This window comes from Drosophila innubila, chromosome X (genome assembly GCF_004354385.1).
Source record: "Drosophila innubila isolate TH190305 chromosome X, UK_Dinn_1.0, whole genome shotgun sequence".
NCBI classification, from domain to species: domain Eukaryota; kingdom Metazoa; phylum Arthropoda; class Insecta; order Diptera; family Drosophilidae; genus Drosophila; species Drosophila innubila.
In genome coordinates, this window is record NC_047626.1 from 22,722,209 (window position 1) to 22,745,297 (window position 23,089).

The 23,089-nt window shown below is 34.8% G+C and overlaps 1 protein-coding gene across 2 annotated transcripts in view; it reads left to right on the forward strand.

The window, feature by feature from the left end:
- Nucleotides 1-874: 874 nt before the first annotated feature.
- The window catches only part of LOC117789231 (glycine-rich cell wall structural protein 1.0), a 115,336-nt gene continuing 93,121 nt past the window's right edge, over nucleotides 875-23,089 (forward strand). For both annotated transcript variants that reach the window (XM_034628330.1, XM_034628340.1), the window contains exon 1: nucleotides 875-988. The gene's annotated coding sequence lies outside the window, so the exon portion shown is untranslated. The remainder of the gene's footprint in view (nucleotides 989-23,089) is intronic.

Here is a 23,089-nt window from a genome sequence, read left to right on the forward strand (position 1 = left end):
TATAAATAAAAACTAGTCGGAAAAGCTTTGGTCAAGACCCCGACTATAGGAATACCTGTTACATACTTTTAGGAGCTTGAATTTCTTTAAAAGTTAAAACAGCCATTACTTCTGTTTTATTTTAAATGATCTGGTTGCGATTAAGATATTACATGACCATAATTTACAACAAACTTGATCAGCTTGGGGTTTCTAGAATTCCGTGCGCCAAATTTGATTACTCTAACTATTATCTATTTCTAAGACAATTCTTATTATATGTAAGTCTGAAATGCTGATTTATGAAATAAATGCTAAGAAAAATCACTTATTTTGAATTTTAAGGTTGTTCCTTGACTTTTACTTGTATTTACTTGTATTTTTCAGTTTTTTTTTTAAATAAAAGTTGTATTTAAAGAAACTAAAAAACATAAGTAAATTTTAAACAGAACGCGTATTATATTTTTGTATATTTAGAACCAACTACGATCTGTTTTGAGTAGAGCAACATTGCAGTCGAGAGACCGTTAGTTGAAGCTTGCGCCAAAAGAGAAGACAAAAATATAACAAAAACAAACGTACGCTGAACAGCTGCTTGCTTGGCATTGAAAACGTCATCGAGCGACAGAGCAAAACGCACACAGAGCGGAGAGGGAGAGAAATGGAGCTAGGCCAGAGAACGAGGGGCAAAATAGTCGTAGTTAGGGCAGGCAGCCCGCCATTGCGGCAATCGTGTGTTCAAACTTCGAGGCGAACGAAGCAAACAGCGAAACGAGCACGAGCACGAGCACGAAGTCGAGCACGACACGACACGACACGACGAATGAAAGATACAAACGACGAAACGATGAAGCGATGAAACGAATGGCGACCGGTTTTTGGGACCGCTGACTGTTTGTGTCGCTGTCTGGCCGTTTCAGTGCGAATTGAAGCATCGAAGGTGTCAGGTGTCTTGCGGTCTTTCATTTTGTCGTCGTTCCGTTCGTATATTTGGCGCATATTTTGACGTACGTTGCGAGCTGTGTTGATTTCCAAAGCGGCTTTCATTCAAATCCAAAACATACATAACAATGCATAAAATTGTTAAAAAAAAAAAACAACTCACAACAGAAACAATAAAAAGAAAACAGTCACATTTAACAATTAAAGTGTTAATTATTGAAACGTTCGTTTTTTTCGCGAGCATCGTTTTGCTTTGTTAATTTGGTTTTTTTTTCAAACATTTTTTTTGAAATATTTTTTTGATTGTGTGGTCAATAAATCATCTTTAAGTTAAAGTGACGCGGATACTAGAGAGAAATGATAATCTAAGCACACCGATTGTTTTGTTGTTATATTTGTTGTTTGTACGGATTTTCCCTATCTTAATTAAAATACATTCGTTTTTGCATATTTCCACGAGATCAAACAACAGATTTTTTCCCCGTTTATCAATTTTGTTTGTGTGCTCGCGACGGGAGAGGAAGGGAGAGGAGAGAACACGCGCAGCATCTGATCGTCATTGATCTTGATAGTTTGTCGCTGTTGTTGTTGTTATTTTAGTTGCTGATTTCATTGACTGATTGAGAAAAATACAAATGTACTGCAAATTTGTTGACAAATATTGTAATTTCCACAAATGTTTTAAACAAATGCGACTTTTTGCTGACGCATGCAAAAGTTTTGTGCTCGAATAATTGAGTCTATAAAAAACTCGACGAACGAATATAACAATTTATTGTAGGTTGTGCTTAACCTTGTGAGATCATTATTATGATCAGCTGGCATTAAGCTTGAAAATTGTTTTTTAAAAAATCTTTGAGATACTAGGAATCAATTATAAAACGAACAAAATATATGCGAATAAAATATACTCAATGCCAATATAAATATAATTATGCCATCAAAGCAGTTTTCCAAGTTTTATAGAGAAACAAATTTGTAAAAACCAATGTCAACATTTAAAATTTATAAATCTAAATACAATTTTTTTCAAATATAATTAAATGTCGTAAAATACAATAATTAATTTTAAAAATTTCAATGGTTACTATTTTTTAGAATCGAAAAAATTGATGGCAGACGATTTTTGTGATTTCAAAATAATGATTTTTCGGAAATTTTGAAATTTTGTTTGGTGGTTTTCCAAAGTAATTGTCATCAAATTCTCTAAATAATTATTATTTGTTAGTCTTTATAAATGCAATGGGTAATGCCGGGTAAATCCGGGTAATGTTGGCTAATACTAGCTCAGACTTTACATATGTTATTTACTGCTCAATTCGCATTATTTCCATATGCCAATATTGGCATTTTTATAGTATTTGTAATTGCATTTAAGTTTCAAGTGTACGTTAACTGCTATTGCTCAAAGTAAATAGCTTGAAAATTTAAATACAATCGTGTATTTTTAATCATTGTTCACAACGCATCAATTCGTAATGAGCTTTTCACTTGTTTCTATTTCTCAAGCAGATTTTACTGAGTGTAAGAATCAGAGCAGAGCACAAAACACAATTCAAGATTCACGCTTAGACCTTGCGTTGTTGTTGCCGCTCCGAAAGTCTTGAGTCTCTCTTGACAGCAAAGAGCGCAAGAGAACGGATGAGTGAGCAAAAGAGAAAGAGTGGCAAACTGTGATCGTCAGCTCATTGTTGTTGCTCCTATTATTTTATTTGCTTTACACTCTCGTACAGTAATTTGAATAATGCTCAATAGCTAATAATACTTTTTTTTGACGCCTTGAGTGGAGAAGCTGAAGTGCGACATACACGTATGTATGTACATATGTATGTATGGAAGTACAGTGTGCTTTAAATATTAAATAACAATAATAAACAATAACAACAACAACAACAATAGCAAGTTGAAGCAGTTGTCTAAGTGGCTGCTCTTTGTCAAGCCGCATAAAATATAATACAATAGAAATTATATACATAGAAGCCTTAACAGCAATAGAAACAACAACAACAACAACAATAAAGCACATCAAAGTTTTTGGCTCCCAGCAAAACACGCAACAGTCCGTCAGGCAAAAGTCGCTGCCTTCATCGCGTGTAGAACGTTGCCCCCTCCCCCTCCTCTCTACACTCCCCCCCGGTGCTACCCACTTTGTGGCCGGTTTCAGATTCAGTTCCTTTCCCACAGCAGGACCCAAAAACCGACTTCAAACAGTGCGCGCTGTGCGGTCGACTTTGCTTTCATAGGACATTCAAATATATAGTAACTCGTACAATAGTTCTACGTACTTATATATCATACTCTTAAAGTACAACAACAAATACAATAAATATTATATTGTACTTACCACTTACATAGTTCGTTATTTCTAAAAAAAAATATCTTGTAATTTTTTTTTTCTTTCTGTTTTCCATTTCGTTATATATAAATTTACAAATATTCTACGATATATTTACATATACAAATATATATGTATATATAATAATGCCAACCGCTGTGCGCCTGTTCCCGTTCCCGTTGCCGTTGCCGTACAACATCGACGTGCTGCTCTGCTTGAAACCGGAGAGTAGGTCAGGTCAGTGTGTATTACTTTACTAACCAACTGTTTAGCTATATGGCGGCGTACTATTTGCATATTATAGGGGAAATGTCACCCCTCCCATTATTACACCCCCTACTCATATTAGCTCTATTAATTTAAAAACCTATGTTTTGAATTTTTAATCAAAGTTCGTTGTTCACTTATAGTATGTTCCGTATTCGTCACAGTTTTACCAATAGGTTTAAGTTCTTCGTGTAATTATTTTCCAACTGAGACTATACCGTATAGTACATTGTACGAGTCTGATGGAGTTATTATATTATAAACAGTTCTAGGGGCTGATGTATTAACTTTCAACTAGTTCATGCCATTATTTATTTGGTATTAAGTGATTAATGCTTAAACGACTTCCGGATCTCGTATTTTTCTTAAATAAATTATTATCAGATATGATTTCACGTTATATTATTTTATTTACAATCTTCGTTTCTTTTTGTTTTGTAAGAATTTAAGTTTGAATCCTGTATTTTTGTAAGAAAAGGACACTTATTGAATTATACTTTCTTAGGTTAGGTTGGGTAAGGCTTAAGTTTGGTTATGTTAGGTTAAGCTCGGTTGTACTGTATTGGATTAGCTTAGGCTAGGTCTCGGTTTCAGTTTCATTTCAAAAGTGCTTTTTCTTATTAAATGAAGCCATTCAACTGTTGAGCTTCATTAATAATTGCTACTCAAAACCTTGCAACTGGTTATCGATATTTAATTTATCGTTATCGCCCCCGCTTAACCCACTGTTGTACGCATATGTAATTTATTTAGCTTCCGTGTTATGCAAATGTGTATCAGCTGAAGTTAAGCGATCAATAATCCTTCTTAAACAATCGACACACACACGCACACACAACATATAGTGTTGCTAATTTATATGCCGTTATATGCTCCCAAACAGTGTTGCCAATCAGTATATTTACCAGATAACACCCCATCGTTAACAATGAATTTTCGGGCGATTCACAATTCTACGCCCACTTTTACAGCCAGTATGACCAGTTTCTAACACACACGCAAATAATTTGCAAAGAAGGCTTTTTTTCTCTCTATTTTGGGTAAAAGTTAATTTTGTTTATGGCTTTTCGATGCAGCGAGAGAGAGAGAGAGAGAGAAAGATGAATAGTGATTGTATGAGGGTTAAGACCCCAATAAAAGCAAACTATTTGCAAAGTTTTGTGAGTCAAACAATTAACTCCGATTGAAAGTTATGCGCAACAAGATAATTGTGGCTGAAAATTTATTGTGGTTTCAGCGACGCCTACAGACATTGAGCTCAACATTGAGTGTAGTGGATTGGGGAAGGTAGACCCCTACGTTGGGCGCCAAAGTGGCACGACGAGATTTCGCCCTCTTCCCCCAATACTCACAGAAAGGGCAACAACGTATTTTAATAATGCATCTCGAGAAAAATACCTCAAAATGCTCCCAAAGCACAGTCAGAGCCTGTGACAGAAAGAGAGCACGCGATAGAGATAGATATATAGCGATAGTAAGAGTGAGAGTGAGAGTGAGAGAGTTGAAGATAGAAATCAGCAAAGCGCAACAAAAACAAAGGTACAAAGTGAACTTTTGGTTACTGCGACTGTCAAGCCGAATGCACACAGACAAAAGGGCAGTCAGGCGGCATCAAGGACGCAGGACAAATGTTGCCACGCCATGTTGCACGTTTGTTGTCCGGCAGCCAACAGCCAAGGCGAGTGCGGCATCTAAGCGGCAAACAAAACTTGGCACGACTTCCCAGTTGCCCTTTAACCTTTACACTAATTGCCGCTGTTGCAATTCAAGCTAAAAAGTATGCTATCATTTATTAAAGTCTAAATTGGAAATTCCACTAATGATCTTCACTCTCTTTATTTGTTTTTACAGTAAGTGTTTTTACTTTTGTTTAAAATATCATCTATTCTTGGTTGTTTATTTTGAATTTTTGTTTCTTATTTTATGAAAGTATGAACATATGTTATTTTTATTTGTTTTGGGTTTTAAAACTTCTACTTGCTTAAGGATTTAAAAATTGTTTGTGAAAGTCCATGCGTAATATTCGTTACCATTTAAAAGTGTTACAAATGTGTTACAAATGTAAATTTTAAATAATTAAAATAAAATATAAAAATGAATTTAAGCGCAAATGTTTTTAAGCTTAACTATTGCAAATTTGTACTCGGTTGATAGACTCTGCAATATGAATACCCCTATTAAAGTAAAGTTACCCAAGTTACAGAGCACTTATCAACAATATAACAAATTATCATTTTCATATACATATTAAGCTGAATTTTAATTTTTTAAAATAGTCGAATAATTAACATTAACAAATCTAGAATCCAATTAAAAACTTGTAAAGTATTTATAAAGATACTGAGAACAGCTACAATTTTCTCATCAAAATACTGCAGCTGGAAACTAATATACTCGTTTTACATTGATATTATAGGGTATACAGAATGCTGCACATCTTTAGTCAGTCGCCTGTGTGGCGCATTTGCGTTGCGGTTGAGGCCAAAAAAAAAAAAAAAAAAAAAATTTAAAACAACAGCAAACAATGCGCTGCAATATTTTCAAGGTCCCCAAACTGCGGCACAGCTAAATCATAAGCACACACACACACACACAGACACAAAGAAAAAGAGACAAGGTGAAAGAGTGAGAAAGAGTGAATAGACTGAGGATAGAAGGAAAATCTTGCGGTCTGTTTGGCTTTTTGCCTCAAGCTGTCCAAGTAAATTTGCAACTAAGCCGAAAAACTAAATCAAAGCAAAAGTCTGGCAAATTAAATAATCAAAAACAATTGTTAACTCGCCGAAAGGATGCCGCTTGGCTTTATGAACAAAAGCAATAGCAATAGAGAGAGAGAGAGAGAGAGCAAGAGTTAGAGACAAAGCAGAGCAAAATAAAGACACTCGTTGACCAAAGCTGATGATGAAAGCAAATTGGATTACGTGTGGATTGCTTAACCACATCGCCAGAGTCACAATAACAGTTTACATACATATATATTATATATATACACAAACATATAGTATAGAACATAGAGTATATAATTCGATTGCGTCTTGACCCACAGCTGCCTTAGCTAAAGGTTATCAAAAGTCTCTGGCACAATCTCACATTGATAGTGACTGCGAGCAACGCGAAATAAAACCTTCAATTCAATTCAGAAACTAAGTAAAATACATTTGTTTTTTTTTTTTGATTTTTATTTATTTTTCTATATATTTTCTACACTTTTAATTTCGACATTATTAATGCTAGACAAAGTATAAGAGAAAGCTATCTGTACATACTTTTTTCTGCTTAAACAAGAACCAACACAAATCTTTAATATAGTGTTTATAAATTGGCAGAGATTAAGCTGTGCATATTTTTAAAAATATTAGCTTAATTAAGAAAATAATTAGCAGATTGATTGATTGCTTGATGAACTTTAAATCTAGTTTCTGTAGCTTCCAATTTGTGGAAAAAATAATGAATTCAACTCCTGATAGAGGAAATTGCTTTTTTCTTTTACAGTCAATTTCATTTCATTTTAAAGATCTTCGGCACTATATTTTCTGCATCATCAAAGTAACTTTATGTAGTCTTCATATTGTGCAGGTGCAATTTTATTACTCATACGCCGCATGGGCCAATCATTTGCATTGAATTGATGCGATGTTGAATTGAATTTGCGTTTCGCTTAATTTATGCCATACATGAGAATGCGTATTTGCTGTGAGCACTCGTACTATAGATGAATAAATACACTCCTATACCTTTATGTCTGATGCCTTTCTTCAGAGTGTTTTGCTGTGTATTTTTTATTTTTTGGTACGCTTTCACCTTACCGCTGCCCTCTTCTCCTATTGGAATTGTGGCACGCTGCGCTGCACACGTCGGTGGCGTCGACATCGTCGCCTGTCTCAAGGGCGCAACATACGCGACATTTTGAAGGCGTGTCGGAAGGGGGTAGACGCAGGGGAGGTAAGAGTCTAGATAGCTGGAAGTGGAAGCAATTACAATTAGAAAATTGCAGCGAAAATATCAAAATATTTACTCGGAAGTTGCAACCAGAAAAAGAAGAAATAGTAAAATAAATGGATGAAAGGGAAAATAAAATGGGAGATCAAAGAATAGGGAAATCAAATGGAAATATATTTTAAAATTAAAAAGAAAAGCAAAGTATTAGAAGAAAATAAAGTGGAAAGCGGGAAAAGAAGACAAGTAAAACAAAAAAAGAAAATGACAACGGATTCAAAATGTATAACAAAATTAAAAGTTGAAAAGAAGACAATTAAAAATAATAGAGAATTAGAAACAGTCAGAAGAAAGTTAGCAGAAATGTAGAAATTTTTGAAAAATTCCAAACTATTATAACTTATTTATCTGACAATTTGTATAAGTACTCAAATCAGGAATAGCATGTATTCGAAATTTATGCAAGACAATTTGAATGTTTAATATTGTGTGAGTGTGAGTGTGTGTGTGCGTGTGAGTGTGTGTGTGGGTATGCAGTGTGTGGCATTCACATTGCTTCAGTTGTGCACCACACACAAATCGCATGTTATCTGAAGGTTTACATACACTGGGAGAATGGGATTGGTAACCTAACCAGTAGTAGCCAGAAGTCATTGAAGTCATTTTGGACAATTCACATTCGTAGTATCTGAAAGCGAATCAAATTGAAAAGCAATGCGACTTTTGGGGGTCGCTTTGGTTGGTTGGTTGGTTGGTTGTTGTTGGGTCTTTAAGCTGTAATCCAAAGTAGATCTGTAGCCACATTCGTGCCATGACATGACAAATTTCGCTATGCTGCCAGGCGTTGCACGGTTGCATGGTTGCATGGTTGCATGCCACTGTGGCAAGCTCCAGTTGCAAGTCAGAGTCGTAGACAGAGTCAGCGTCGAGTCACAGTCACAGGCACAGTCACAGTTACAGTTACAGTTACAACGCTCGACAATTCAATTGTCACATCCGTTTATAAAGTTGGCAGACATGGCTGCATTTCAAGGTTATCCTATTCTACAGCAAACTCGGTACCTACTCCACACTTTGTGGCGCCACATTCAGACGCAGTCAACTTCCATTTTTCTCTCCCTCTCTCTCTCTCTCTCTCTCTCTCTCTCTATATGTGTGTTTGTGTGTGTGTGTCTGCTGTCGTTCCCTTTTTAATTTGGCAGCTCACTCAGTGACAATTTCATAGACGTTCGGTTGAGGACAGTCAGAATTGAAAAGCTTTGCGTTTTGATATTTGATTTCAATTTGATATTGTAAATAAAGTTAGCTTTTTTTTAGTTTTTTTTTTTTTGTGTACCACAATAACTCAAAACATTCTTATAATCAAAATAATCAAATCGAATGCAATCGAAACGAATTGTGAGACCAATTCAAGCATCGAATCAATTCAACTGCAACTTTTACAGGCTCCACAGTCAATTGATAAACGTACGTAAATACAATGGAAATGACAACAACGATGACAAGAACAGCAACAACGACAAAAACAATAACAACAACGACCAAAACAATAACAACCAGACAACAACAACAACAACGACAACGACAACAATACAAAGCTTAAAGTCCATAACAAAAAATCCCAATGGGCTATCTCGTTTATAATATGGGTAAATACGGGTTTACTCATAAGCTAATATAAAAAACAAATGCTTTTTAATTGTTGCTTTTTTTCTACATTTTTTCTGGCATTCGCAATGATTGGGATGAGCGCGTGATGAGATCAGTAGCTTTATATACATAAAAATATGTGCATATATTTTTGGTACGTTTACAGTGAAACCCCACTAACTTCCACTTTAATTGTGCTACCAATCAATCTTTAAGTTTAAGTAATTCATTACAATGCTATATTTTATTATCATAAATAAAAAATTTCACCATTTTTAATTCTAAAAATTTTTACAATTTTTTTTGTTCTATACAATTTTTCATACCATATCCGGATTACTGATATGAAAGTGAAGAAAATCTTGTCATAGTATTTTTTTTAAAGAAGCTTCTTATTTTTATATATTTATTTATAATTTTTATGTATTTAAAAAAATTGAAATAACTTTAATTCTTAAAATTCTTATAATTTTTTTTATTTTCTATACATTTTATCATCCCATATTTGGATAACTGATATGAAAGTGAAGAAAATGTTGTCATTGTAAATTTTCAAAAGAGGAACCATTTTTTTTATTTTGATTTATTTATTAAAGCTAAAATCAATGAAAAATAAAGTTACTACCGATGCAATTAACATATTAATGGCAATTTTTGGTAACTGAAAGTCAATCAATAAGCAATAAATCTAGAGGTGATAACTTAAATTCAAATGATGTAAATAAACTAGTTAATACAGTGAACAATCGCTTACAATGTAAATGAACATTATAATTAGATATTCACTTTAACTACTTTAATTTTGTTGCAAACTTTGTGCTGATCAAACAAAATATTTGTCGCATTCGTTGGAAACGCTTGAATAATTGCATATAAATTGAAACGATTGAATACACTCGTAAGTAAATTTATTGAATCAAATTGCTCATAATTCTGGCTCAAAGCTAGACGACCTTTTTCTCCTCTCTCTCTCTCTCTCTCTCTCTTTCTCTCTCTTTATTTTGTTTGTGATAATTCAATTTTCGGCTCTCATACTTTGAAATTCAGTTTTTGTCCACTGAGGGAAAACGCGTCGCATCCGTCGAATCGAATCGCGCGGAGTCGTCGGGTTCGAGTTGAGAAAATTCTATTGAGCCGCTTTCCATGTGCGCCCATAATTTATGATTTAATTATAAAAATGAAAATTGTGCGCCGTGCAGCAGGCACAAAGAATTCAATTGAAAAGCCCATGTTGATTTATGAAAATTACGAGCTAACTTTAACCAAGGCAACTGAAGAGGGTAGTCGAGCCGGGAGGGAAGGAGGGCGGGAGAGAGGCAGAAGAAGGCTGTAGAATGTACAGTGATAAAAAAGTGTTCTAAAATCAAGGTTTTGGTCTCAAAACTAAGAATTATGTTCAAAAAAATGCATCGAGAACATAAAATTCTTAAATTAAGAAAGCACATCTTGGTTTTAAGAACATATCAAATAAGATCAAGTTCTTATTTTGGGAATAAATGTTCTTAATATTAAAATAAAAAAATAAAAAAATTAAAAATGATTTTTATACATAAATTTTTCTTTTTTTTTTGTAATTTTAATTAATATTCATTTTTTTCTGTCTCGGTAATTTTATAAATGTTATTTTACTTGGTAACGAGTGGTATTCGGCCATAATTTTTTTCATTTGAATTAGTACATATTTATACATTTGTACAATTTTAAGATTTTTATTCTTGTATTAAGAACTTTGATTTTTTAGATTAATATTCTAAGTATTAGTTGAATGGTCTTCAAATGTTCGTATTTTGAGAACAAAATATTTGAGATGAATGCTCTTGATTTCGGAAGTTGATCTTTTTTTTCGGTGTAGCGGCTGACAGAGGTAGCGTCTCATATACCTCACACCTTATACATTTTAGAACAGGAGTGGGGTAAAAAAAATAAAATAGAAAGTTGAATGGCATTCGAAATGCTTTGCTTAGTTCTCTTCCCGCTTGCTTCTACGTAAAATAAATACTTCTTTTTCTTCTCCTACTATCCTCATCGGGTTTTTTTTTTATGCTGTTGTATACAACTTTTTTAAGTGGCCCTCTTCCTCACGCCTTCACAACGGAGCCGGCTCATTGTTAATCGTCATCATAAATAAATCTATACAAAATATTTTTTCATGCACAATTTGTCGGGCATGTTACGAACTCCAAGCCCCCCTCTCCCATCCCACTCGGCTCCAGGGCAACCTTTTCAGTTCGAAACGATATATATATTATATGTACATATAAATACTTTATATATATATAGATATATATTACTTTTTATGTTTTGTCGCCTGCCAAAATGATGGTCCCAACATCTTTCAGTTTCAGCTTTGCCCCTCGGCCTCAGTTTTTGCCATCACTTTCATCGGTTTTTCTCAGTCTCCATTCAGAGTTCCCATTTTCACGTCATTTACACTTAAACAGCTTAGCGCCTATGGATACAGCTCCTCTGTAAGTATGTGTGTGTGTGTGTGTGTGTGTGTGTGTGTTTGTGTAGCGGGAGAGAGCGAGAGGTAAGAAACAGGCAAAGGCAAATTATGTACACGAAGATGCCAGTTGATGATGCTGATTATAGACGCCTCCGTCTCCATCTGCTCCTACATCGCCGCATCCACAGCTCCCTCATCCCTCATCCATCTACCAATTCCTTTAGGTTATTAAACTTTATTGCCGTTTGGCATTTTGTTCCGTAGGCGACGTTTATCAAGCATTAAACATCAAAAGCATTTAAGCCCATCGAAGTGCATGTATTGGTGATGGGTGTAAAATTTACATAGGTCGTGTCGTGACACGAATTCTTCTAATAAACTACAGCGTGTTTCTAATTCTACTCAAAATTAATTAATTTATTAAAGTTAATTTTAGAAAGTAAATAAAACAGTTTTCGATATTATTTTATATATATATTATTATATATATGTATTTATTTTTGTTATTGATATTTATAATTTCAATATTTAAAGAATAATGATTGCAAACGAACGTTTAATTTTAATTTGTATAATATTGTACAATTAAACAAATTAAATAAACCGATTTTTAAATATTGAAATAAATGTTGAACCAAAATTTTTTTATAATAATTTTTATTTAAATCAAAACTATGAGTTTAAATAAATTTTTATAGTCATAATTTTAAAATGAAAGTTCATCCTGTTTTCAGGATAAAATAGTATATCGGAGATTTTTCCAAATATCCGGACAATGCTCTTATTTTCGATTTATTTGCAATTTTTATTTTTTTTTTTTTAGTAAATTTATTGTTATTTTTTTTTTTTATTTTTCCCACTTCTAGTTGCGTTTTGTGTCATCTGTTTTTCTCGCTTGAAAGTATTCTTCAAGCTCTCATCTCGAATAAGGTTGCCATATGGAAATTGTTATCGCAGCATCTTTATCTTCAACTTGCACCTGACACTCAATTCTGTTATTGTTCTTATTGTTGTTATTATGCTTGTTTAATTAGAATTAAAATTTAATATTCACTTATTCAAATAATTAAGGCATTTATTTTACACCCTTTTTGAACTGATACAAATCTTTTTGTGACGGTAATTAAATTATGGTCTTAGATATTATGTATTTTATAAATATATTTACAAAATATTTGAAATCGACTGATAAAATGTGTACAAAATCAATAGATAATATTTTGTATAGTTAAATGTTTAACAAGACGAGTCGATTAATTAAATATTGCATGTTTCTGAATAGATTTGGCTAATTGAATTGCGAATACTCGGAATTGTTCAAGTGTTTGGCTCATTTGACGAAAAAAAAATGGTAAAACAAGTGAAAAACCTGTTTAGCAAATTAAAATGAAATTAAAGTTCATTTGATGTGCAATTAAATGTTTCCTGCGTAAGCTGAAAGCCAATAAAATAACCCCAATGCTGACTCAGTCGTGGCTATAACTCCCCTCCCCCCACCAACCCCCTTGCGCTCTGACCGAATTGTTTATTGTTTGTGTGTTGGCGTCATAAATAAATTTTGCAGTGCATTTAACGAATTGTGAATTGTCCGGGCCAGAAGCCGCCAAATGTCCAACTGCGCCAGAGGAACCCATATTAACTGTAAAACACAACTGCAGATATATGTGTGTGAGATATAGAGGGAGAATAATGGGGAGGGAGAGGGAAAACGAGACAGTGAGTGATAGAGAGAGAGAGAGAGGGCGTTTATCTGTTGATTTACAGCACGCGTGAGGCGTTGACCATTATTATTATGCCAGATACTCATTAAAAAATGGTTTAAATGGGTATTAAAACACTGTGGTATTCTATGTCACAGACGTTTGAAGGAGGTGTCTTCCATCCTACAACATAAATTGAAAAAGTCAAGGAATGTTCCTTCAACTAGCTCAGGATTTGAGACATTCTAAATTTGCCTCTACATCTCTAAATTTCAACTCAGAGTTATTAAAAGTTATTGACAGTGTATGTATGGTATTACCTGCATACTATACTTATAAATTTAGCATTACTTTTCCATCTTTATTTATGATGATGTCTCCATTAAATTTTGTGTACTTATATCTAACTATATTCTTTATCTATTTCTAAAATTTCGTTATGTTTGATAAACATAAATGTAATGATGCAAGTGCAAATATAGGATATTTTGAAGTCAATCACTCATAATTGTGGTTTTCAAACTTATTGTTCTTGTTGTTGTCGACGTTGATGAGTTGAAAATATGAAATTTAATGCGCTTGCAAAATTTATTCATAATTAAATATAAATTTATGCTCAGTTGTGGTTTAACACGGCACACACATACGCACACACACGCACACACATATACAGAGACAGCTGTGCCTGCATTTTCTTTTGGCCGCAGCAAAAATCATTTGTCAACTCCATTTTTCCCTGTTCCCCGGTTCCCATTTTCTCTCACCCTCTCTCGCTCCCTTTCACGCTGTTGTTGTACTTTACACAATTCACTTAATCAACGTCATGATCATTAGCTGAAACATTTTTCCGCAATTTTCGCAACGAATCTATCTAAATATATATTTTACCTGAAACACATTTTACTTCTAATTTGAATTTAATTACACCACGAATAATGCATATTTAATGGACCTCAATTCGTATATATCATGTCATAAATATGTATATATACAAATAAATTTATAAATAACGAGCTTATTTTCAAACAAATATCCTGTAATAAGCTGTGAAGGTTGCTCAGCTCACTACGAAATGCCATTTATTTAAAAGGCAAGAGTTTTGATTTTAGTTGATTAAAAACTCAAACTTCTTAATGAATTACAACTTATTTTATAAACTTATAAATAAACAATAAAAGAGAATTATGCTGAGAAATTTGAATATTAATATTGACCTAAGTCTATAAGTTGCTTAAATTGAGGCTTAACTTATAACATTCTCTGTACTTTACAGCTCTCTGTTATCTTTTATAGGCATAACATAACATGCAGTCAACAGAAAAGTTGATTTCGTACTGAAGAGGAAAGTAATTTTAATCTTACTTAATAACAGCTGCTTTACAGACCAATTAAGACATAACATGACATTAATATTAAATTTGTAGTAAAACTTATTTTTAAACTCAGTTTTAAATCTGTTAATGAATAAAATTAAACATTTGCATGAAACATTTTCTGCATTATTAGATCTTTTACTTATTTAACAGTGACCTTAAAATGCACTTAACATACAAGTCAACTGCTATTAACAGTCCCTTTAAAGTATGCTTTATGAATGCATAGGAAACTTTATTGTAACTCGACAATTGGCAGGCAATCAAGAGTAACGTTGTATAATTCTATTCACACGTTTCATAGATTAAATCATTGCGAATTCTCGCGGCGAATAGCAACTCTGGTATCTGATCCTGCTGCCTGTTAGACTGTTAGCCATTTACCGAAAACCCATTGCAATTACGTATGCAAAAAAATGAAGAATAAAATGAATGAAACGGGCCAATACCAAATGAAAGGAAATGCCAAAGCAAGGAGCTAGAGCAAGAGAGGAACAGAGAGAGAGAGAGAGAGAGAGAGAGAGAGAGAGAGAGGGAGTGGGAGAAAGTGAGGGAGAGAGGAGGGAGTTAAAGGAAGGCGATATGCGGAACATATTTGAGCCGCAATGTTGTTGTCAGTGCTTTTAAACAATTTGGGTCCGCTTTCGTGCTGGCTAACTGTCCGTCTGTCTGTCTGTCTGTCTGTCTGTCTGTCCGATTGGCTGGCTGAATGGCTGAAAGGCTGCAAGGCTGGCTAAATGGCTCGCTGGATGGCCGACTGTTTGTTTTAGCCACATGACACATGGCGGGCATAAATCTTGCATGTGGCGTATGGCAAATGAATGCGCCAATAACTCAATAAAAAACAAAAAAAAAAAATACAAAATGTATAACGATGCTTGCTCTCTTTTACTATGTATGTGAGTGTGCGTGTGTGTTGTGTGTGACGTCGTTATGACCAAAAATGGCAGCGTTGCAGCTGCTGCTTCCGGCTCGACAACGGCGGCGACCAATGCGCTGGCTGTCTGACAATTGACTTCCGTTTTAAATTTTGCACAACTTCCGGTCGCGTCAACGTCATCAGCAGCAGCGGCAGCGGCAGTGGCAGCTGAGACAGCAGCTGAGGCAACCACAGCAGCTTCTGCAACATTTGCGATTTCGTTTTTGACCGCACATAAAAAAAAGCAAAGAGTAAAAAAGAAGATGCCAACAAATTGCGACAAAAATGGTTTCGCGTCCTTGACAAAGGTGCCAGCAAATATGACAAAAAGTTCGCGGCATGCAACTCAATGAGATGCTTACCAACCTTCCCGCCCTTAGTCCCCGCTTCGCCTCTCCCCTCTATCCACTCGACTTTGCAGCATATAAAAATGAAATGAAAAAACAATGCAAGAGCCAAAAACCCTAATAAACAAACAGCTCGACTCGTCCGGACTTTTCTTGGAATTATAAAAATGTGTGCGGCACAAGTTGAAGCTTGTTTTCGTTTTTGCATACCCTGTAGCCATAAAGTGTATGAACTGGTGTAGCACTTACTTATGTAAGGGCATGTTACAGGTATATATAATGTGGACAGGTATATATATTTTAAAAAAAAAATCATCTCTTCTATCAATATGCTATAGTAGTCTAGTTAACATAATCAGGGCTGCCACAGAAAACGAAAGCAACCGAAAATCTCCCAAAAACTCCATACATTTTTGGGAGATTTTCGATTTATGATGCATGATATATTCTAAAATAGAAATAGGACCAAATGGTCTGACATCTTTGTATCCGAAAAGAACCCTAAAACAAAGGTTTTGGTTCAAAACTGTTTTTATCTTTTAATTATCAATTTGCTGAGTTCTTTAATTCATTAAAAAATATAAAAAACAGCCAATTGTGTTTAAGAATTTAATCTAAGAATGTGTTTTAATTTTCATTCATAATTTTGTGCTTTTTCATTCAAAGTCTCAAATAATAACGCAATAAATGTGTTAAAAAAATGTATTTTAATGCGAAGCTTTTTCAAGAAAACGTCTAGCTTAAATGGTATCAAATTTAAAAAATTTTTTTTTTAAATATTTTTATTTTACATCTACTACAGCACTAAAACTTGTTGTTTATGCCCTCTTGGCCAATTAATTGAATGGGGTATACCACATGCCAGCTCATATAAGTAACTTGTCAACCGCAAAGCAAACCACAACTCGTTAAACAACGGATGGAGATAGAACTCGAGTTTATTATCTTGGCGACTATAAAAACTAAAGTCATCATATGAAGCTAATGCAAATACTTTTATGTAAGCAATTGAGTTGTTTACGACAGGACTGAAGTGAAGTGTGGTAACTCTGGCAAGTCTGGATTATCCACAATTCACAGAAATTTGTTTTTCTCATAATTCGCAAATCTGCAGCACTATGCAAGTTTTTTTGTTTATTGTTGTGGGATTTACTGCGCACTTGAAGAGCCTTTTGTTGTAGTTTGAAAGCACATTAAATATTTAGGATGAGTATTAAAAACCGGTTTCTCTTACCTGTTTGGAAATGTGCTTAAGTAATTGAAATTCGTTTCATGAGTAGCATAATAAAATTCTTTAACATTATTTAAAATAGCTAATTGTTGGATTAAAGTTTATTAAAAATTTAAATGGAGCTTACAGTTTGATATATTTAATTTGTTGGAGAGTGGGTGGAAATAAGCGTTCTTTAAGCACAAGTTGAAGCCAAAATGTTAGAGTGACTGTAAATGACAGAAAAATATCTGCAACATTTGTTAATGTGGAGATTCTATTTAAGGTATTATCCGTTAATTATAAACATTATAACAGAATTTTTTTAGCGAATTGGGCGCCAAGTTTTGTGAGAAAAAGTGAACAAATTTTGAAATAGTATTTTAATTCGTAAAATGGTTATACTACTTTTTACTATAGGTAAGTTGTTGGTCTTACGTTGGGCGCCAAATTGTTGGATTAATAATGGAAAACACGTTATATTGATATTTTTAATTGGCCACGTCGGTGTGGAAAGTAGTGTGAAGTAAGGGAGAAAGTGAATATTATAGTTGAATTGTTTTATTGATTAAATAGATGTAATTTGGTAAGTCCAGACTGTAATATAGTAGTCAGCCAACGTTGGGCGCCAACTAATAGCAGTAACTGCAAAAGACTAGGTATTTTCGTTGATACCGATGGAAATAAATTAAATTATATTGTATCTACGTTTAGTTATTTTTTCCTAATTTGCTGGGCATCTTGTAGTTCATCTTTGTGGCGGCTCCAATAGCATTTCAAGTTGATTCAGATGGCCGCTGTTGATGTTGTTGTTGTTGTTTGTTGCTGGCTGCAGTTTGGGGCATAAAACAAAAGGCGCGCCAAATGCAAACAATGACAAAATGGCAACGCCAGCAGCAGAGGTCGCCAAGTGTTGGCATCGTTGGTCGACAGACAACGTTGAAAAGTAGAAAAACAAGTCGCGCCATCATACAACCCACCCAAAATCTCCCAAACTACAATTTTCTCCATCCTTCGCCTTCTGGTCGTCCTTTTCGGGTGGCTCTTTTAGCCATTGTGGCCAGACCGAAACGAGGTCGGCGCCGCAGCGTTGCCATATTTTTGTTTTGCGCGTCTTGTTTTTAATTTTATTTGCGCTCGCTCCACTTGAAATACATTGTGCTGCCCCTCTGCCCACGAAAACCGAATAAAAAAACAACAGAAAAATAAAGAAAATGAAACCGAACCCAATGTGCAAGCCATGTCGACCCGGCCAGGCTGCGAAATTGTGTCACATGGCAGCTCCCGGGCTGCTCACAGGCCAGGGCCAGTCAAAGACAGTAGCGGTAGCGTTGACTAATATGCACTTAGATTTAGTTTGAGTACAACAAAACGACTGTCCCTACCCCATTCCTCATATAATTGCGAGAAGAGCAAAGAAAAAAAACAAATTTATTATGGCATTCGCGCGCGTTTTGCTCTCTTCCCAAAAAAAAAAAAAAAAAAAAAATTAAAGTGGGACATTGCAATTGCAACGGTAACGGTAAAGGCAATGGTTTCACTATCCATTCTCCTCTTTCTCTCTCTGTCTCTATCTGCGCCTCTTACGCTTTGCCGTCGCTGCTTTTTGGCTTTGCCAGCGCTTCTTGATTTATGCTTTGACCTTTTCCGCAGGCAGCACTTTTTCCATTTTTGAGCTTAATTAGCGCCCTTCGCTGCAAATGACATTAGCGGGTTAATTAGACTTGCATTGCAACACACACAAACACACACACACACACAGCAACACACGCTTATCAATGTGTGTCAACGTGGCAAGGCTAATGAGCCAAGGGATCTAAGCCTGTTTGCCTGACTGTGGTTTTAGCCACTGCCACGCCCCAATTAATTTTGTATCGTCTCATGCGATTTGATCTGCAACTACAGCTATTGACTCAAGTTGCAGCAATGCTAGATTGTGGCATGTGGCTTGTGGCAGTTGCCACGCATCGCTAATTAAGTGCCTCTTGTTGCAACACTTGCTGTTTTGGTATACCCTGTAGAATAACTTTTGAAAATCGGTTTTGGAATTCTCGAGTAATGACGACAAATGTGAGCGCACCTCTGAAAAAAAGTATTAAAAAAGTCAAAATTTAAAAAATTCTAAAAAAAAATTTCACTATAGAAAAAAAAATAGTTTTTCGTCGTTTGGGGCCCCATATCTATTAAAAAAAGTGGGTTTGGTTCTTGTAATAGCCAAAAAATTCAAATTTGTTGCCTAGTGTTATCATATATATTTTTTTATCGTAATTATTTATTTATTTATTTATTTATCGTAACAAATATTTCGACTATATCGATATGTAGAGTTTATTATGCGAAAGTATTGGCGATATTTTTAGCTACTGCAGTCTGCCATTTATTTTATTATTATAATTATTGCTTCAATATGACCTAATTGAGAATTGCGTTTCATTCCTAAGGAACTTAAATATTTTCTTTTTTAACTTTTCATATTTATATTTGCAATTCCTTATAATATCCCTAAGATTCGCAATATCGATGGTCTTAACGATATTTTTTAAAGTCTGCTTTAGAGCTTTGACTATCTCCTTCTCGCTTCCTCGTTGTCTGTCTGTCTTTCTTTTTCTTTTTCTTTTTTTTTTTTTCTTCATCTCTGACTTGCTTTCCAGATTACTTTCTAACTACTTTTAAAACTATTCCAAAAGAAGAGTAAAGTTCAACTAATTTGCAACATTTAACAACACTTTAATTGAGAAGAATATAAAGAAGAACGTAACAAATATTCTGTTACAAGTTGCAAAAAATCTTAATCTTTTGCATCAGTTGAAATAATTACAAACAACAGAATGAAACACAAAACGGGAGCAGGAAATGGAATATTGATGGAAAGAGGACACCTAACAGAACTCTGTTTTGTGATGGATGCTGTTAACAAATGCATATTGATAACTGCCACAAAATTTGGCACAAGGCAAATTACGAGAATGTTGCAAATATTTGAACAAAATGTCAGCTCAGTTTGCCGTGTTGTGTGGTGTTGTGTGCTTATGTGTGTGTTTGCTACCAGCCGAAAATTTTAACCAAAAATTCAACAAGAGGATTTTCCAACCAATGACCAAACAACGAGAGCTGTTGCAGAGTGTAGTGGCAACAGTTGTTGTATTTTTGTAGTGGCAGCAAATATTTGTTTTGGCCTGCTTTGTTGTTGGTCAATTGGTGTCCCCACCTGACGATCGGCAGGACCTTCAATGAAATGAAAATGGCCAAGCATTTTGGCTCATAAATCAAACTAGCAACTGGGCCAAGCATTTGACAATGTTCTTCCTACTCCTCTCTCTCTCTCTCTCTCTCTCTCTCTCTTACACTTTTTCCTCTGTCCTTGTAGAGTTGGAGTATAAAAGAAAAAAATAACATTTCATTGTCTCGACATGTTGATTTCGGATATTTTCTAATCGCATCAGACGCCGCGCTCTCACTTCCGTTGAACCTAACATTTTGTAACCCCTCTCCCCTCTGGAAACTGACACTTGACAGGCTTTCGGTGCTGGAAATTGAAAATTGATATGGCAACGCTTTTGGCCTCTTTGTTGGCCCTTATCGGAGCGTCTGTGTCGCGTTTTTCTAAAACATTACCATGCACTTACAGACGAGGCACTAAACGAGCGCAAATAATAATGACAATGCCAGCTGCCAGCTGTCAAGCACAGTGGTTACAGGACTATGAAACTTCAAGGAAACTTAACGTGCCTTAAATCTGAAAACAAATCATGCTAAGTTAAAGAAACTGAGATGAACAATGAAACAAAAGCTGAACTCATTAATTTAGTGAAATCAATTCCTTAAAGATATGTTCAGAGCTAAAGAATTGCAAGGCATCATAAATATAAATCAAAAGTAATTACAAGAAATCTGTTTAAATTAGGTGAATACGAAGAAACAGTGTGAAGAACATAAAATAAGGAAAATAATTAGTTTGAAAAACATGATAAGTATGAAAATTCAACTGAAGAATAAAAGAATCAGTCTAAGGAAAATAATGAGTGTTAATTAATTTGAAGAAGAAGAGCCAATCAGAAGAAAATTAAGTAAAACAAACATTTTAAAGAACTAAGAGGAAAATCAATGTCATTAGAAATTTATGTGAAAACATGATCAAAATAATCTACAGTGTAAAGACTAAAACTATTATAAAAGAAATATTATATAGATAAGAAAAAAACAGCAAAAACCGTGTGAGGAAAATATAGAATGTTAATTATTCATATGATAATGAAGAGGATTTAGTGTGTGAAGAAGAAGACTCAATGTGAAGAAGTTTAAGTAAAAGAAGAGAATTAAGAGACATTAGAAGAAAAAGGTGTATTTTTAAATATTATTTTCTGTTTATTTCACTATTATATATGACTCGACTGAAACGGTTACTCAAATCTACAACAATTAAAGATCGTGGTTGACACGAATAAGAAACAGTGAGAAGAATAGAGAGTAAAAAAATCAGTTTAAAGAAGATAATGCAATGAAATCAGTGTGAAGATTCATTTTAGATCTGCTGTTGTTGGACATACTGTGCACTTCTGATGTCGGCAATGTCGGCAATGCCGTACAACTCTTTTCGTTTCCTTTCAACATGCGATTGTTCGCGTCGCAGTTGCCCATGTTGCATGTTGCAACCCGACCCCAACAGTTGCCCTCTCTCTCCCCGCCTCTTTTTCTACTTATTTCATCAGCCCATCTGTATTCACAGCTGCATGCACATGTGTGCGTGTGTGTGTGTGTGATGGGTGTGTGTGTGTAATGGGTGTGTGTGTGTAATGGGTGTGTGTGAGCGCTGCCATTTATTCGCGCTCTCTCGTATTCCTATGCCTTCTTCTTTTTTGCTTCCTCTAAACTACCCTGTACTCAAGAAAATAAAGGGTATTATATGCAGTTAGAGCAACTATCTATTTAAGACAATAACAGAATAATTTTTTTAAAGTAGAAAATATGAACTAAAAATTCACAATCACCCAGAAGTATACCCTGTACCTGGGTTTCGAGTTTAATGAATGGAATTTCGAAAATTAAACATTTTTTAATGTTATAAAACTGATTTGCTGTACCGGTACTTATATCGGAACAGCGGGGAAATAGTTGTTTCGGAACGTACCGGAACCGATATTTGTTTTGGCTTGATTCCCTTTTTTTACTATATAAGCTGATATTTTGCCTTATAATAACAATAGTTGGGCAACATTTTAAAGTTGGCTTAAACGACAAATATCAATGGAGACCCTGTAATTTTACATTTAGTATTTTATTGTATGGAATCAATGAAATAAAAAAAAGATAAAAGCTATGCAGATTAATGAAATGTAGACTACAGGGTATCTGCTAGTCGCTCACTTGACGCAATGTTGTGCCATTTTTTCGTGCTGTCGTTGCTGCTGCTGCTTCATCTGACATGATTTCCGCATGTCGTTTGAGCTTTATTTTTCTGCTTCTTCTATAATATTTTTTTGCTCGCTGCTTTTGGGCTTGTTTTTCTAGCTTTTGGCTTATTTTTGCCATTCGTGTGCTCAATTTCGTGCAGAGTAAAAGAAGAAGAACCAGAAGTAAAGAAGTAAAGAAGAAGAAGCACAAGCAGAAGCAACACAAGTAAAGTTGTAGGGGAGAATGTCAGTTGATTTTGATGTCTCTGCATGGTTTTCCTGTGGCGCGAGAACTGCTTTCTACCCAGGCTACCGTCAACGTCTCTCAGTCCCAGTCCCAATCCCAATCCCAGACACACAGACCCCGCTTTAACTTCTACTTTTCCGACTTGGTTCTGCATTGATATCGCTGACGAAATTGAGAATTATTATGTTTAAACGTGTGCCGTCAACGGTTCTTTATTTTTTTTATATCTTGCATTTTTTGTTGGGCTTCTTATATCTGCTATGCTATCCCGCCATGTGAGTGACATCTGCCAACTGAACAACTACAACTACAACAAGTACAACAAGTACAAGAACAACTGCTACTGCA